Raw genomic sequence first — 15,478 nt, 5'->3', positions numbered from 1 at the left:
TTTGAATTTTTTTCAAAATAGAATCCCGTTTCCTGGCGCTCGCGGCCGCGTGCCCTCTCTCACCGCCCGCGCGCGCGGCGGGGGTGGCTAAACGTCCAATCCGGGGGCGGCAATGGGCGCATATGCAAAGCAGCCCCTCTGACGTGACACACAGGATGCGCGCACGTTGCGTCGGCGCGAGAACGCCCTCCGGGTTAGTCGGGGAGTGGGGGCCGGAGGTTGCTGGGAAGCCGCGGGGACGGGGGTGACGCGTACGCAACTGGGATGGTGGGGGAGGGGCGAGCCGGATTGTCCGTTGGGTTTGACGGGGAGGGAGGAAGGAGTGGCGGGGCCGCGCGGGTTGTGGTGGACGCGCACGCGCGGGTTTGGAGCTCTCAGGGGGAGGAGGGAAGAAGCGGCGGCGGGCACGCGCGGGGGAAGCCGGGGCTCCAACTTCTGGTGAGAGAGAAATAACACAAAGGGAGTGAATGAGGACAGGCGGCGAGTGAGAAGATTATCACAAGTATAAAACACGAGTGGGAGCGCCGCCGGGGGAAGAGAGAAAAATAACCTGTAATAAACTGTTTAAAAAATATTATAAAAGCAGTGAATTTAACTGGAGGAGATTTAGGAACGCGAGTGAGGGGGAAAATACCTTTTTTTTTTAAAAAAAGGAACACCAACAAAGTAAGTACGAAGAGAAGTGTGAGTGTGTTTGTGTTTGTGTGTGAGAGAGTCGGTCGAGTTAGAGGAAATTTGAGTGTAAATAAAGATGGGGGGGGGGGGGCAGGCGGTCAGCGAGATCACTAACTAGCAGGAGCTGGGTGAGAGGAGAGTGCCGTAGCCGCTGGCTAAAGCAGCCATTAACATTTCATTAATATAGAGAGGGGAGAGCTGTCCTCCTCCACCACCACCACCACCTCCTCCCTGTCCCTCACGGCCAGCACGGAGTTCACTGTCTCTCTCTCTCTAATAAATGAGTGTCGGGCCTTACCTCCCCCCCCCCCCCCCGTGTGTGTGTGTGTGAGATGGTTGTGGGTTTAGAGTAAGTTTCTGCTCTCTCTCTCTGTGTCTGTCTGTGTGTGGTTTGGGTACTTGGTGGTTCCCTGAGGTCATTTGGAGTGGAGTCGAAATGGTTTGAACTAGTTTCTCACAGGCACCGCGGCGGCCGGGGGGGTCACACACACACACACACACACAGAGATAAACCGGCTGGGGAGGGTACCAGATCAGAACGGGAGCAGTTTTACACATCATTCTCGCTTTTTTTTTCCTCTCTCTCTGAGAGTCGGGGGGGGGGGGGGGGGGAGAGAGATTATTCCACTTCAAGCTCAAACGGCGTGTTTAATGTTTCCGTTACTGTTTCCTTTGCTAGTCGTGTTTGAGTAACAGCCACCAGAAAAGGCTGAGATTAAAAAGGCGCTTCTCTTTGTGGTCGCTCTCAGTCTTGGTTAGTTGTCGCTCACTCTTGGTCCAGCCGGTGGTTTTAATCTCCCTTTTTTTTGATAATAGTGCAGAACGTGGTCTGAAAGACCTCGGGTCTTTCGCAACAGAATGGAGTGTGTAGTTGTTAAGCTGGGCTTTTAGTCACTTTGTACCTCTGTAAAGCTCAAGTCAGACGTGGAACTGTGCAAATCGACTTTTTTCATTCATTCATTTGCTCCATCTTCAAAATAAGCCGATTGTTTCTTTTAAAATCTTGGTGTGAGCGCGTGTTTGTGTATGTATTTCAAAGCTGAGTTCAGGGGAGGACAGAAAACACGTGCATTGTGAACTAGTAAGGAGAGAAAAAAAATCAAGGTGAGGGGGGCAATAGGGAATGTTCAGGGCAGGGGAAGATCCCACAGCATTGAAGCACTCGCCCAACATTTCACCAACCACCATCATCAAGGCTTAATCATCCATGTTTGTCGTTGTCTTCGGCGGCAAGGACACACATTCACACATTGTAAACCTCTTTGTTCGAGGGGGTGGGGGGGAGAGAGAAACATGCGCACACACTTTTAAAATAAAACAAACTTACAGGTCAACCTTTAGATTTGTGTTATCCACTATAAGGCCAGTGAATTTTCGAACTATTTCCAGACGTTTCTCAGTAGACTAACTTTTTTTTTCTCCTGAGAAGAACAGCAGCTTCGTTTGTTTGGTCAGCGTTTTCTCTCTGGACAGGCTGTACACAAAGAATCGCTCTTAACCTAAGATGGCAGCTTAATTTGACTCCGGTCATTGACAGTAATTATAAGAAAGACTGGAGCTATCCTGTGCTTTGCTTGCGCCAAGTTTTCCTCCCCCCTCTTCTGTTGTCTTAAAGAGTGACTCTTGATTGTTATTTTTTGGGGTATTAAAATCTTTTTCTCTTGGTGGTGTAATATAAATTTTGAATTAAAAAAAACACAACCGTCTGTTGATGGGGATAAAAGTCACTTTCATTACGTTGCAAATAATCGGCTAGCATGTTGAATGAGTAAGATTCAGAGAAATCTACCTGCCCCACATCGAGCTACCGTGCAAGGCTGCAGAGGTCTCGCTTCCAGTTATGGAGGTGGAATACAGGAGTGTAATATACGGGTTGTATTTGTGAAATCGAGGTGCAGAATGACTCTTGATCCTAATGTTGTATTAGATATAGTTAACCAAACGAAATGTGTTATCTGACGACTAGATAGATGCATGCCTCTGGCTGGAAAGACGGAGTGCTGCGAGCAGCCATTTAAGTTTTAAATGGGATCGACCCTCAATCTTTTGTTAGTGATGATATGGTACGTTTGTATTTTTTCTTTATATACGGTTTTACTTTTTCGAAAAAAAGGCGTTTACAAATATTTTGAAGGGCAAGTTTGATGTTTGGATTTGAAAAGATTAGTTTAGCTCATCACTCGTGTTAGATGACTTAAATTTATTATATTGTAATAGTATTTAGTGATGCGTGTATATATTTATATATCATGAAGTGTTACAAATATGAGTTACATTAGGAAATCTGATTATTTTTTAGGATTGTAGGATCAATTACAAGCAGAAAGTATCTTGAGTTATGCGTCTGGCTAGATAATGAGTTACTTCAGTACTTTAACTAACTTTGTTTTACAAATCAGCCTTGAATGTTAACTTTTTTTTAAGAAATGCTTTGCAGAGCTTTTATAGTAGTTTACAGAGCAGCATAGGGATGTGTAGTTACAGACATTTTGAGTATGAGATTGAGCGTGTAAGCATTCAAATAGCTGGCACATTAACCTTTTAATTTGCTTCCACACATGGGGAACTAGTTTTTTTTGTCCAAGCTTTTAGCAAGTGTCCTTCACCAAACTGAACTACAGTGTTGAAAATCTACAATTGCATAGAGACAGGTTTGGTATTGCCCTGGAGAATTAACCCATGTAGTCCCTTTACAAGATCCTCCAAATCTGGTGGCAAGAAAGGTGGTCCAATAACAGCATCTCCTCTTCCAATCCAATGTGCCCAGCAGCAAGACATGTACCTCAGCTCTGTTGGTTGGAAAGTGACATTCATATGCCTCACACCAGACTTCTGGAACAAATGCATTAATTGAAATTTTGCCATGGCAGGGGATTGCCACGAGGAAATGCTTTAGGGTTGTCTCAAAGCATTGGTGAAGAGCTCAATTACCTTCAACCTCACAAGACCCTGGCTTATGGCTGACAAAAATGAAGGCTAATTTTGGAAAGCACTGAATGCAGACTTTGGGATATGCTTATGGAAAAGTTTAATTGTTGGAGGGAGTGCAACACTCTCAAGAAAACCTATTTGCCCAACCTTTCAAGCACCACCTGACCCAAATATGGCAAAATCTTCAGATTGGACAATGGACTTCTCAGCTATTTCAGAGCACATTGAATTGGAGTCGAAACAAGTCCTCCTCAATATAAACTTACTACCGAAGAAGATCAAAGTCATTTGGAAATCTGCGATTGTCACTGCCATGTACTCCTGAGATAAATGTAGATACAAATACAAAATAGAATGTTCTGTTTCTTGCACACCTTTCTCTTTTTCTCAATTGTCTACTTTTAGTTTAAACACTTTGAGGAAATGTTGGATGGTCCTTCATTGAATACTTATTTATTCATTCATTGGTTGTGGACTTTGCTGGCATGACATCATTTATTGTCTCGCTGTCTCTCTCTGAGAAAATGGTGGTGAACTGCCTTTTTGAATACAATATAGTGATGTGCTAGGTGATTTCAGAAGGCAGTTTAAGAATCTTTGCACTCATGTTAGTCTGGTGTTTCATACAATTTGGGCTGGGTAAGCAGGCCAAATCTGTTTCCTAAAGAGCAGGAATGGATCAGAGAGAGTTTGCAATAATCTGATGGCTGCAATTGCTGATATTATGTTTTTTTTTTAAATTCCAGATTTTGATTTAATTAATGAATTTCAATTCACTGGATGCAGTTAGTAGGTTTTGAGTGCATGTGTCTGAATCATTAGTCTAGGCCTTTGGATTGCTAGTCCAGTAATCTAGCCCATATGCTACCTTTTTGTGAGGTATTAAATTTATGCATCACAGCTCCCAAGACTTTGATTTTGCTTTTGACGTAGAGTTTTAGCTTTAGTTCTGATATAAGATGCAAAAGTTGAATTGAATAATTTATGTCAAATTGAAATGAAATAGGCATTCTGTTTCCACAGATGCTGTAAACATTCAAACCGAGGCTGAGAAATGATACACAGAGCTTGGTTCTATAGATCTGTTAAAGATTTGTCTAGTTAGTGGTGAACAATATTTGAATCAGTTTGGGTTATGTGCATAGCATGTGACTTTTTTTCTATTATGTTTATGACATGCCAGATATCGAGTGTTGAATCCACAGTCTTTCCAGTGACAATACTGTCAGAAGAACCATTGAGTTTCACGCATGTGTTGTTCAAAAAGTGTGTAACAAAGTGAAATCATACTTGTGTTTCATGTTAAATGAGTCACTACATTAGTTCCTTGCAAGCCACTTCTGTATTGAAGGGATCAGAATGTAGAAACAGGAGTAGGCCACTCAGCACCTCTGGCCTGCTCCTCCATTCACTCAAATCATGGCTGTTCTTTCCATTAGTTCTCTATACCTAATGAGTCCCTCCTAAGGAGAAGCCAAATAAGAAAGGATTGGAAGAATATGCTTGTACGTTTAGCTGAATTGTAGTGGGAGGAGTCTTGTGGAGTACAAGCATTGGGATAGGCCAGTAGGGCTAAATTACACTGTGCAGTAAATTGAAGTCAAAGTTGCTTTAAATACCAAAAAACAGATATGTACATAAAGCATCTAAAAGAAAAAAAATCAGATTTATCTTTTTAAAGTTAAAAACTTTATCAACTTTAAGCACAGTAATTTAATGAAAATTGCAGTGATATCTTGGTGTTAATTATCTTAATAATGCAAGTAAATACGTAAATCATACAGAATTCAGCGTCGAACATTTAGACAGGATTCTTATTAGTAAATCTTTTCAGGTAGTGGCATTTGATCGAGTAGGTTCTCAATTGTTTCTTTGTGAAGTAGTTTTTAGATTTTCTGTGCAAGACTAAAATTTACTGTAACTCTAATTCTGAATGGTTTAGAGTTAAGGTAAAGAATTCACAAATGACCTCCAGATCAAATCTACTGAAAGTAATAATTCAGAAATCAAGAAAAGATAGCTTTGTTAAGTTTTAATTTCTTCCTTGAATCTTCAGATTGGCAACTTGCTTTAGAACTTTCAATTAACTGCACCCTCCCCCCACAATAAATCCCTCTATAATTCTGCACCCCTCCTTAAGGCTACAGTGGTTGTAACAAGGTAAACTTAATTTGCTTTTAAAAGAACATTTAAAATATATTATTCACAGAAATGTATTTGTAGTAGTTGTGGTCTTATGATATCTATGCGTGCAATATCTTGAAATGTAATAGTTTCTTTTTAAAACTACAATGTATTTGAACATAAAGACTTTCCAAGTGCTATACTCTTAGTTTTGTATTTGTATGACGTGTAGCAATGGTCTTTCTGTTGCTGTGCAACAAAGAGCATTAAAATTAATAATGAAACTTTTAATGGAACACTTGAATAATGTTGCAACCCATGGAAATAATTTTTTTTCTAAGGAAGACAAATTTGACCAACGACGGTGTTTATTTCAAAATTTGTTACAAAATTGTGATCTACATCACTATTGTTGACTTATCAAAGGATTTCCTATATTTGATCCCTCTGGTTTGCTTAATTGTGCACATAGTGTTGAAGAAATTTTTTTTTAAAATCCTGAAATTGGACTTAGGAACAAGAGGAGGCCAGTCAGCCTATCAAGTTTGCCCTGCATATAAGTGATAATGGCTGATCGAATAGAGCTTTTACCCATCTCATCCCCGTAACCCTGTATACCATTGATAATCCGAAATATATTACTCTCTAACCCTGTCTCTAACTTTAAACGTACTGAGCTTTCACAGCCCTCTGTGGTAGAGAATTCCAACAGTTCATAACCCACTGAGTTTTAAAAATGAATCTCTCCATCTCAGACCAACAGTGGCATTTATCATTTATTTTAAATTGTGTTCCAGTTCCAGACTCCCCACACAGTATCTACCGGTCCTTTTTTAAGGTTTTGCTAAGTGTCAGTGAAGTCCATGGTTGGCATGGACAAGTTGGACTGAAAGGTCTTTTTCCATGCTGTACATCTGATTCTAATTTTACTAAACTCTTTAAAACAAAATATAGGCCCAGTTTGCCCAATCTCTCTGGGCATGCCTAGAACAAGCCTGATGATCCAATAATATCTATCCTGAGATAAGGAGACCAAAACTGTGTGCACAACTCTAGGTGTGGTCTAACCAAATACGCAGTTGAGCTACCTACTTTAATTGCCAAAAGCGATGCTTGTTTTCCAACTCCCCCCTAGTTGCCCGTGATGACTTGGCGACCTTTGCCCCAGTTATCTTCCTCCTAATCCTTTGTTCAGTTTCAAGCCCCCGTATTCTTTCTTGCAAAATTCTCCAAGAATATACCTTTTGTGGGCATGGGGATTAGCTTTTATATGTAATTCAGTTTAAATTTGCTGTTACTGGTCTTGACTCCTAATCCACATGCAGTTTGACTGGTTGGCATAAAGATCTAATGTTGAAAAACATTCTCCACCTTCTTCAGCAATAGCAAGACACCAATCTTTTGTTCAACAGCCAACTGAAACTGCCTTCTGTAGCACCCAACTCACTTATTTTTATCTGAGTTGAGATTGGATCTTAGCATTATTCTGTTAACTTTGAGCTGAGTACCAGGCCATATCCTATCTTATTTCCAATGCTGTTGAATTCATCAATTTCCTGTATCCATTCTTTCCTTTATACATTTTTTTTTCTAGATTTCAGTCCCACTAAGGCTTGAGTATGGAAACCAAGGATCGTACTCCATTACAGTGCTGAGAGAGTGCAGTCACTGTTAAAGGTTCCATCTTTCACATGACTGGCTAAGCCGAGTCCTCTGCTTGTGGTGGATGTGAATGATCCTATGGCACTGTTTCGAAAATGGATAGGAGAGAAATTCCTGCTGTCCTTGCCAATATTTATTCCTGAAACAACATCACAAGAACAGGTTATCTGATCATTATCACTGCTGTTTTGAAAGGATTGGCTGTGTGCAAACTGGTTGTCACTTTTCCTACATTACAGCAGTTATTACATAAGTATTTTACAAACAGTAAGTTAATTTTGAGATGTCTGATCATGAAAAGTTTCATAGAAATTGTCTTGTTCTAATTTTACGTCCGTTCAGACATTTCTCTTGATCTCATTCTGCCATTCCCCAAAAAACATGGACAAAACATTTTAAGCATTATTTTTGTACTTGCCTTTGGATAATACCTTTAATTCTTTTTTGTTTTACTATGGGACATTTTATTTCATTCAAGTTGTTAGAAAAGTGTAAGTTGTCTTTAGGAATAATTCAAAAGTAACTCTTTGGCTATACTGGAGTTAGATTTATGATTCTGTTAAAATTAAAGTAGAATATAGTGTATGCTTTATATCAAATTGTAATTGTACATGTGTAAGAACAGTGTAATGCACTTGCTTAGTCATTTATATTTTGTATATCTGGTAAAATATATGGTATATTGGGATATTAGATGAGTATTTGGGGGAAAGTGAGGTACTATTTTAAAAAATCTAAAACCGGAAATTTATTACTACTTTCCTAATACTTAATTTAGTCCTTTACTAGGACTTGTTTGCAGAGATATACCTCCATAGGTGGTGTTTGTCTTCTAATATTTTCCTATATGAACCTTGACAGTGGCAGGCTATTTGACTGAGGGAGGGGAGAGAAATAGCAATGTAGCCAAGCTCAATCCTGTTGCTAGGTAGTGTCCAAAACTATGTTTCCAACAAAGTTAATATTCCTGAATAAGAATTTTTGACTTTTGTTTCCTAACTATAGCTTAGATTTGACCTGGTTGAAGTACTAGCTGAACTCCCACTGAACATCTGAGCCTGGGCGCTTGTGTGTCTGCACATAAGAAACATTCAAGTTGGCTTGCTCTACGATACATAGTTGGGAAAAATGGAAGCCTTGTTACCACAAGTCAGGGCTTTCTGGCTAACCTGTGCTAATCATCACACTCTTTCCCCCACCCCCTCATTTTTCTGGAGTGGAGCAATTCTTTTAGTGAAATTTCATCTTTTTCTGTATCTGTGTGCTCATTGGATTTACTACCCTGAAGGTGGCAGTATAAATAGTTACATTTTATAATGGAGATTTTTCACAAGACTTGCTTGCATTTTCTGCAGTGAAAAGTTCGACAATCCATGCAATGTTCTTTCTGCTCTGCCTTTCCCTTTGAAAAGTTTCTAATGACCGTTCCTTATTCACTATTTCCCACTCCTAAAAGTTGTTGTATTCATGCTTGGAGTATGATGCGGAATCTCTATAGTTTGTATGTCTCAGTCAAATGCTTTTTACATTGGAGCCCAGACGAGGGGCAGTTAGCTCAGCACTTGGATATACAATACTAACCTAGATCCTGTTGGTGTTGTGAGCTTTCATCAGGGATCTCGGCCAATGACCTGGAATCGAAAGATTAGCCAGTTTTTTTTTGTGCTGTCATGATAAACTTTGAGTCGAGTGTGTGGTGCTGGAAAAGCACAGCAAGTCGGGCAGCTGCCACCTCATCCTCTTCCTGCTCCTCGGATATTGCCTGACCCGCTGTGCTTTTCCCACGTCATACTCTTAGACTCTGACCTCCAGCATCTGCAGTCCTCATTTTCTCCTCCATGATAGGCTTTGAGCCTTTTAGGAGACTGGAATTCTGAACTTAAATTATAAAAGTCAAGATATTTTATGGGTAATTGTACAATTTGATATTCAGAATTTCTTGATGCTTAAGCATTCCTGTTCATGATCTATTTAATATTGCAAATGAATTCTGTATTTTATTATGAAATATAATTCAAACAACTTTATTGTCACAGTGGAAGTTATTTTGTTTGATCATCTTGATGTTACATGTGTACTTCATTTGCTTTGTCTTTGTTTGAATGGGAATGCAGCTGATAGTACTATGAGTCAAAATTAAGCTTTATCTTTAAGTGTACAAACAGATATTGTTTGTTCACAGGGTGCTGATGAACACTTTAAAATTGAGGCTGTTGGTTATTGTGAGCCAGTGAATTGGAGTCCTAGATCCTGGGATTATTGATAGTACTAATTCCTATATTCCTACTAATTTACAATATAAAGCAACATTCACCCCCTCTACCAGCAATGCATACTGGCAATAGTGTGGCACTAAAAGGTGTTAGTCCAGCCTGCCAATTTCACCTTGAAAAGTTAATGGTGAGCCTCCACCTTTGAAGAGCTGTGGTCTATGGGGATGGAGGTGAATGCAGCTAGACACCCAGTGCAATTAAGACAGGAATTCTGTGATTTGGTGCCGCAACAATGACAATATGGCTGGGATTGGAACTTTATAGGTGGTGATCCTATGTACCTGCTGTCCTTGTAATTGGTAGAAGCAGCAGGTTTGCAAGATGCTGTCAAAGGAGCCTTAATAAATTGCTACAATATATCTTGTAGATGCTACACACTTTGTCCTATAGATAATTAATACTAATAATTATGGAGTCCAGAGCTGTAAGTACTTTGTTCCCAATCAAGCAACACCCCAGTTTTCCAATGCTCACCCTTTTGTCCAGTTTCTCTGTGGGCATCTCTTGTGTGCTGTCTCACTATGTCTGTCTATCTAGTCTCCTTTAGCCTCACCAGTGATTTGCATTAATCTAATTCTGGCTCCCTCTGCATCCTGAATTCTGGAATTGCCTCCCTTAAATCCCTCTGTCCTCTTAAAATATCCCTTAAAACCAAACATTTGGCCTTCTGTCCTAATATTTGCCTTTTATCTCCAAGCTTTGTCTTGGAATGCTCCTATGAAGGGCTGGGTAGGGGGAGGATTCAAGGCATAGGGTCATAGAGATGTACATCACGGAAACCGAACCATCAGTCCAACTTGTCCATGCTGACCAGATAGTCTAAATTAGTCTAGTCCCATTTGCCAGCATTTGGCCCAAATCCCCCTCAACCCTTCCTATTCATATACCCACGCAGATGCCTTTTAGTTGTTGTAATTGTATCCAAATGTATTGTTGCTTTCTTCCTATATATGAACTAGTAATAGCCAATTTGGGGTCACTATTTCCTTTCAATTACCATTACTCTTCCTTCTGGTATATTTTTGATAAAGGTGGTGATTTGAGCTGGAGTGCGAATTTTAGTTGCCTTCCTGTGACACAATTACTCCAATCTCTGTTTTTCAACCTCTGTCAGTTGTGGTTCCATGGAATTTGTCAATTTATCTGTCATTCAGTGTCATGGTTAAACAATAATGATGGCTCATCGCAGCACTATAACTAGGCCTGTTCCTGTTTTTGCAGTTTGCAGAACCTTGTGAGCACAGTACTTAAAGGTAGTGATCAGACTTGCTAACCCTGGCTGCTGATATCCTTTTTTCCCCTCTCACACCTGTGCTGTTAAGAACTGAATGTTCATGTGCGTTCATGCCTCAGTGTCCACAAACAAAGCTTGTCTGGGTTCAGTCCGAGAATCTTGAGCATTGTACAGGTTGAGTTCAGACCGCACTATAGCAAGTTGTAGAACTGAATTTAATAGATTTAATAAATTTGTGGCCTGACACTATGAAAGCTGGTGAATTGTCACAAAATCTCAACTAGGTGGTTAATGCCCTTCAGGGCAGGGAAATTTAAATGCTCTAAAATTACATAATTTACTTAGTTTCAAAAACATACTAAACAGTGCCATCCAAATCTCATAGAAACAAAATATCGAAAGATGTCTACATGCTGAGTTCTATTTCAGTAGTGAATTTGCCTTCATTGAAGCTCTGGTCTGTTATTCATGTGTAAGCGCATGCAATGACTGCTTGTGTTTGATAGTGAAAGCCTGGTAACCTGATCTGTCGCTCACTTTGCTTCCAGGAGGGGTCACTGTACAGCAATTAGCAGAATCCCTAGTTGCATTTTCTTGCTTTTCCTATATCCCTCAGCAATTGTTGGAATACTGAAATATAAGATCTGAGGACCAACTTGACATCTAACTGTAGAGAAAGGGAATGAAGCTGGGCTTCCTAGTTGGCATAGTTTGACACTTTTATTATACACTGAATTATTGAGATTTTCCTGTTAATATAAAATTCAAATTCATTCCTTCGAGATGATGATTTGTGGCCCTATACTTCTGACTAGAAATCTTTTTTAATCTTGTACTTTTAAAGTATAGCATCAAATTTTCTCAAGCATAATTAGCTTTCCCTTTTAATGCATCACTTGCATCAAAGTGGGTCAGAAATGGGCTAAATGGTTAATGTTTCTGCTATTGTATTTTTACCTGGGATGTGGGTGTCACTGGCAAGGTTGGCATTTGTTGCCCATCACCAGTTGTTCTTGTACAGAGTGGCTCTCTGGGCTGTTTGTAAGGCCAATTAAGAGTGAACCACATCAGTGAAATGACCTTTTTGTGAAGGAAATCTGCCAACCTGAACCAGTCTAGCTAGTATGTGACTCTAGACCCATAGAAATGCACTTCACTCTTCTCTGCACTCTGAAAGGGTGTAGAGACCTGCTCCATTAAAGGGCAGTTGAGGATAGGAAACAAATACTGACCCTTCCAGTGGCACCCAACTCCCATGAATGGTTCATATTTATTTATTTTATTCTATCTTCTCCTTTGAGTTATTGGAACCTTTGCATAATTCTGGCTGCTTTTGTTCATTGCAATTGTGTCATAATTAAATCTGTTAGCATTGCTGTTATGCTAGTTTTGTCTCTCTTAAAGGTTGTCAGTCATGATTTGTGGTAAACACATCCAATATATAGACTTTTTTTGAAGTGCCTAGAATCTTGAATTGGAGACTTATACAATTGTATTGCCTTATACAACTGGAGGACATCTCAAAATACTTTTGAAATACAACTATTGAAATTTACTGAAAAGCAGCAGCCAGTTTGTGCATAGATATGAGGAGAACTCTCCTGTTCTGTGTGGTCATTTACATCCAATCCATTTATATCCAGTTGAGGGGCAGATGGGACCTCTGGTTTCATCCATATGATTGGCTAAGACTGTCAGAGGAAACATTCTCACTATTGCACTGGAGAGCTCTTTGAGATGATGTGCTCAAATCTGAGATGGGGTATGAACCCGTGACCTTTTGACTCGAGGTGAAAATTCTACCAGTGAGCCCAAACTGCCAAGGACGAGAGTGTAACAAGAGTGTTTACTTCCCACTGGCATTGTGTTTTTAACAAAATCGAAAATGCAATCATTCAGATACTGATAAAAGTGGGTACTGTCTTGTCAAATCAAATCAAATCAGTGTAAAAGGTCATGTACAAAGGGCTTTTGTGCCTCACCCAACGCATACGAATCACATTGATTACTTTGTACCTTTCTCGTTACTGCTTGCCAACACTTCCTTCCAAAATCCACAGGTGAGTGTGCCTAAAAGCACATTTCAAAAGTAATCTGCCAGCTTAAATGTGTTTTGGGTGTCCTCTGGGGGAAAAAGCATATAAATGATTTATTCCCTTTTTGTGTATTTGTCCCCCTTCCTGTTTGCTGATAAGCCTGGAAGTTTTATTTCTTTCTCTTTTTCCTTTACACACCTTTCACTTGATTCCCTATCTCCTCTCTGCCACCTTCGATTAACTTTTAAATTCTCCTCCATTCATAACTGGTTGTGGCAGCACTGCAGGGCTTTCAGTATAATCTGCTGCCTGTGGGATTGCTTAGTTCTGTTTATAGTCTGCTGTTTCAATTTTTAGCATGTTATAGACTGTTCTGTAGCTCCAGTTGATGCCTCATTTTTAAGCATGTCTAGTGTTACTGGCATGTGCTGCACTGTTCATTGAGCCAGGGTTGATCTCTTGGTTTGATGGTAATAAAGTGAGATATGCCAGCTCTGTGGTGACATACTTTGGTCGGATAGAGTTATTCTTTTGATTTCTCAAATGTCCAGTTTTGAAATTCTGTCATCTTGCTACTCCTGTGCTTTTTCTCAGTGGTGCTTCACGCAGAGGAATACTGATTTATAAGCTGCAGGAGGGTGATAGGTGATCATTTACATGGCATTTCCTTCTCTATGTTTGCAATATCTGTGGTCCAGAGTCAATGTTGTGGGTTCCCAGGGCCATTAGTTCTTGTGATATCACCTCTGAGGTGTCTCTCTTTGATGGAATAGGACATAGCCAGGCATGGTGAAAGAGTCATTTGGGGACATTGGCTTCATGGTATGTTTCTGACAGTATGGTTTTGTCAGGCTGTTACTTTTGGCACATTTTCCCAATGTTAATGAGAACATTGCAAGGTTGATCAGGCACAGTATATCCTTTTTTTTTCAGAATCTGCCTACTGTATGGTTTTTGCTGGTTATGTCCTTGGCAACTGCAAAGACATTTCAGAAGGCCTTTAAGAGTCACTCTGGAGTTGCATCTGGAGTCAGATAATGACAACAGATTTGCTTCCTTTGCAATAGTTTGCTTTGAACCAGAAAAATGCAGGGTGTGCCTGCACAAATAACCTGTGTTTCTCACCCCTGTCCTACCAAGCTTCACTACAATACCTTTCAACGCACGCTCATGTTATAAACTTTTGTTTCTAATTTCCTGTGCTTCCACGGTCTCACCAAGCTTGTCTAGGTGATCTCCTCCAGCTTTATTAGCACATTATGCATTAATGTTGAGCTTCCTTGCATTTCAAAACAAGACTGCACTTCAGGTGTTCAGTTTTTTTTAATCAAGTTCTTACTTTCTTTAACTTTTTCTGTCACTATTCTCTTGTCTGATTCTCTGCTTAGCTTTTTATGCTTTGTCAGCTCCCTTCTTGTTTGGGAAGATATATTTTCTGATGGTTTCTTTAGATTTGCTACTTTACCTTTGTTCATTCTTTTTACATTGTTACCAGTTATCTTCCCATTTGCAACCCTTGAAATTTCTTTGAATTGAGAAGTGCTAAGAAATGCAAGTTCTTGTGGTCAGCTGTAATTTTTGCCTTCAGGTCTGTTCTTGAGCAGGATCCTCATTAGGATCAAGGGGCTGGCATATTTGGAATGTGCAATTTAAAGGTTATATTAGGCAAACGTTGTACTGCTAAAGACTATTACATTTATTTTATATTTTATCAATAATTAAATTAAAGTGTGTTCATCCATGATCGTTAATGATATTACAGCCCTTTTTTGAATGCACTACAAAACAATTAGGCAAAAATTGTTAGTTCACAATGGATTTTTAAGAATTGGTATACATAATTGGTTACAGCATAGGAGGAGACCATTTGGCCCTTCATGTCTGAATGTGTTCACTTGTGGAGCAATTAATCAGTCCTACAGCACAGACAGGCCCTTCGGCCAAACTGACCCATGCCAACCAATATATCTATCCAAACTAACACCATTTGCCTGCATTTGGCCCATATCCTTCTAAACCTTTCCTATCCATATATTTGTCCAAATGCCTTTTAAATGTTGTTAATGTACCCGCCTCAATCACTTCCACTGGCAGCTCATGCATACCACCCTCTTAAAAGGTTGCCCCATAAGTTGCCATTTATTCTTTCCCCTCTAACTTTAAACTGATGCCCTCTAGTCCTCGAATACCAAACCTTCGGAAAAAAGTCTGTGTATTCACCCTATCCATGCCTCTCATGATCTTGTACATGTCTTTAAGTTCCCCCTCCGTTTCCAATGCTCTAAAGGAAAAGTCTTGGCTTGCCCAACCTTTCCCTATAACTCAGACCCTTGACAGCATCCTTTTCCTTTTTTCTGCACTCTTTTCCAGTTTAATACCATAATTTCTATAGCAAGGGGACCAAAACTGAACGCGATCTAAGTATAGCCTCATCAATGTCCTGTACAACTGCACATAACTTCCCAACTTCTGTATTCAGTGCCCTAGCTGATGAAGGCCAGTGTATCAAAAGCCTCCTTCACTGCCCTGTCTACCTTTTGACT

General features: G+C 39.9%; 1 protein-coding gene across 1 annotated transcript in view; it reads left to right on the top strand.

Annotated features, from left to right (window-relative positions):
• Window positions 1-222: 222 nt before the first annotated feature.
• Window positions 223-15,478, top strand: part of chd7 (chromodomain helicase DNA binding protein 7) — a 356,622-nt gene continuing 341,366 nt past the window's right edge. The window contains exon 1 of the mRNA XM_043689312.1: window positions 223-666. The gene's annotated coding sequence lies outside the window, so the exon portion shown is untranslated. The remainder of the gene's footprint in view (window positions 667-15,478) is intronic.

This window comes from Chiloscyllium plagiosum, chromosome 4, assembly GCF_004010195.1.
Source record: "Chiloscyllium plagiosum isolate BGI_BamShark_2017 chromosome 4, ASM401019v2, whole genome shotgun sequence".
Taxonomy (NCBI): Eukaryota; Metazoa; Chordata; class Chondrichthyes; order Orectolobiformes; family Hemiscylliidae; genus Chiloscyllium; species Chiloscyllium plagiosum.
This window is presented reverse-complemented; position numbering and strand designations above follow the sequence as displayed.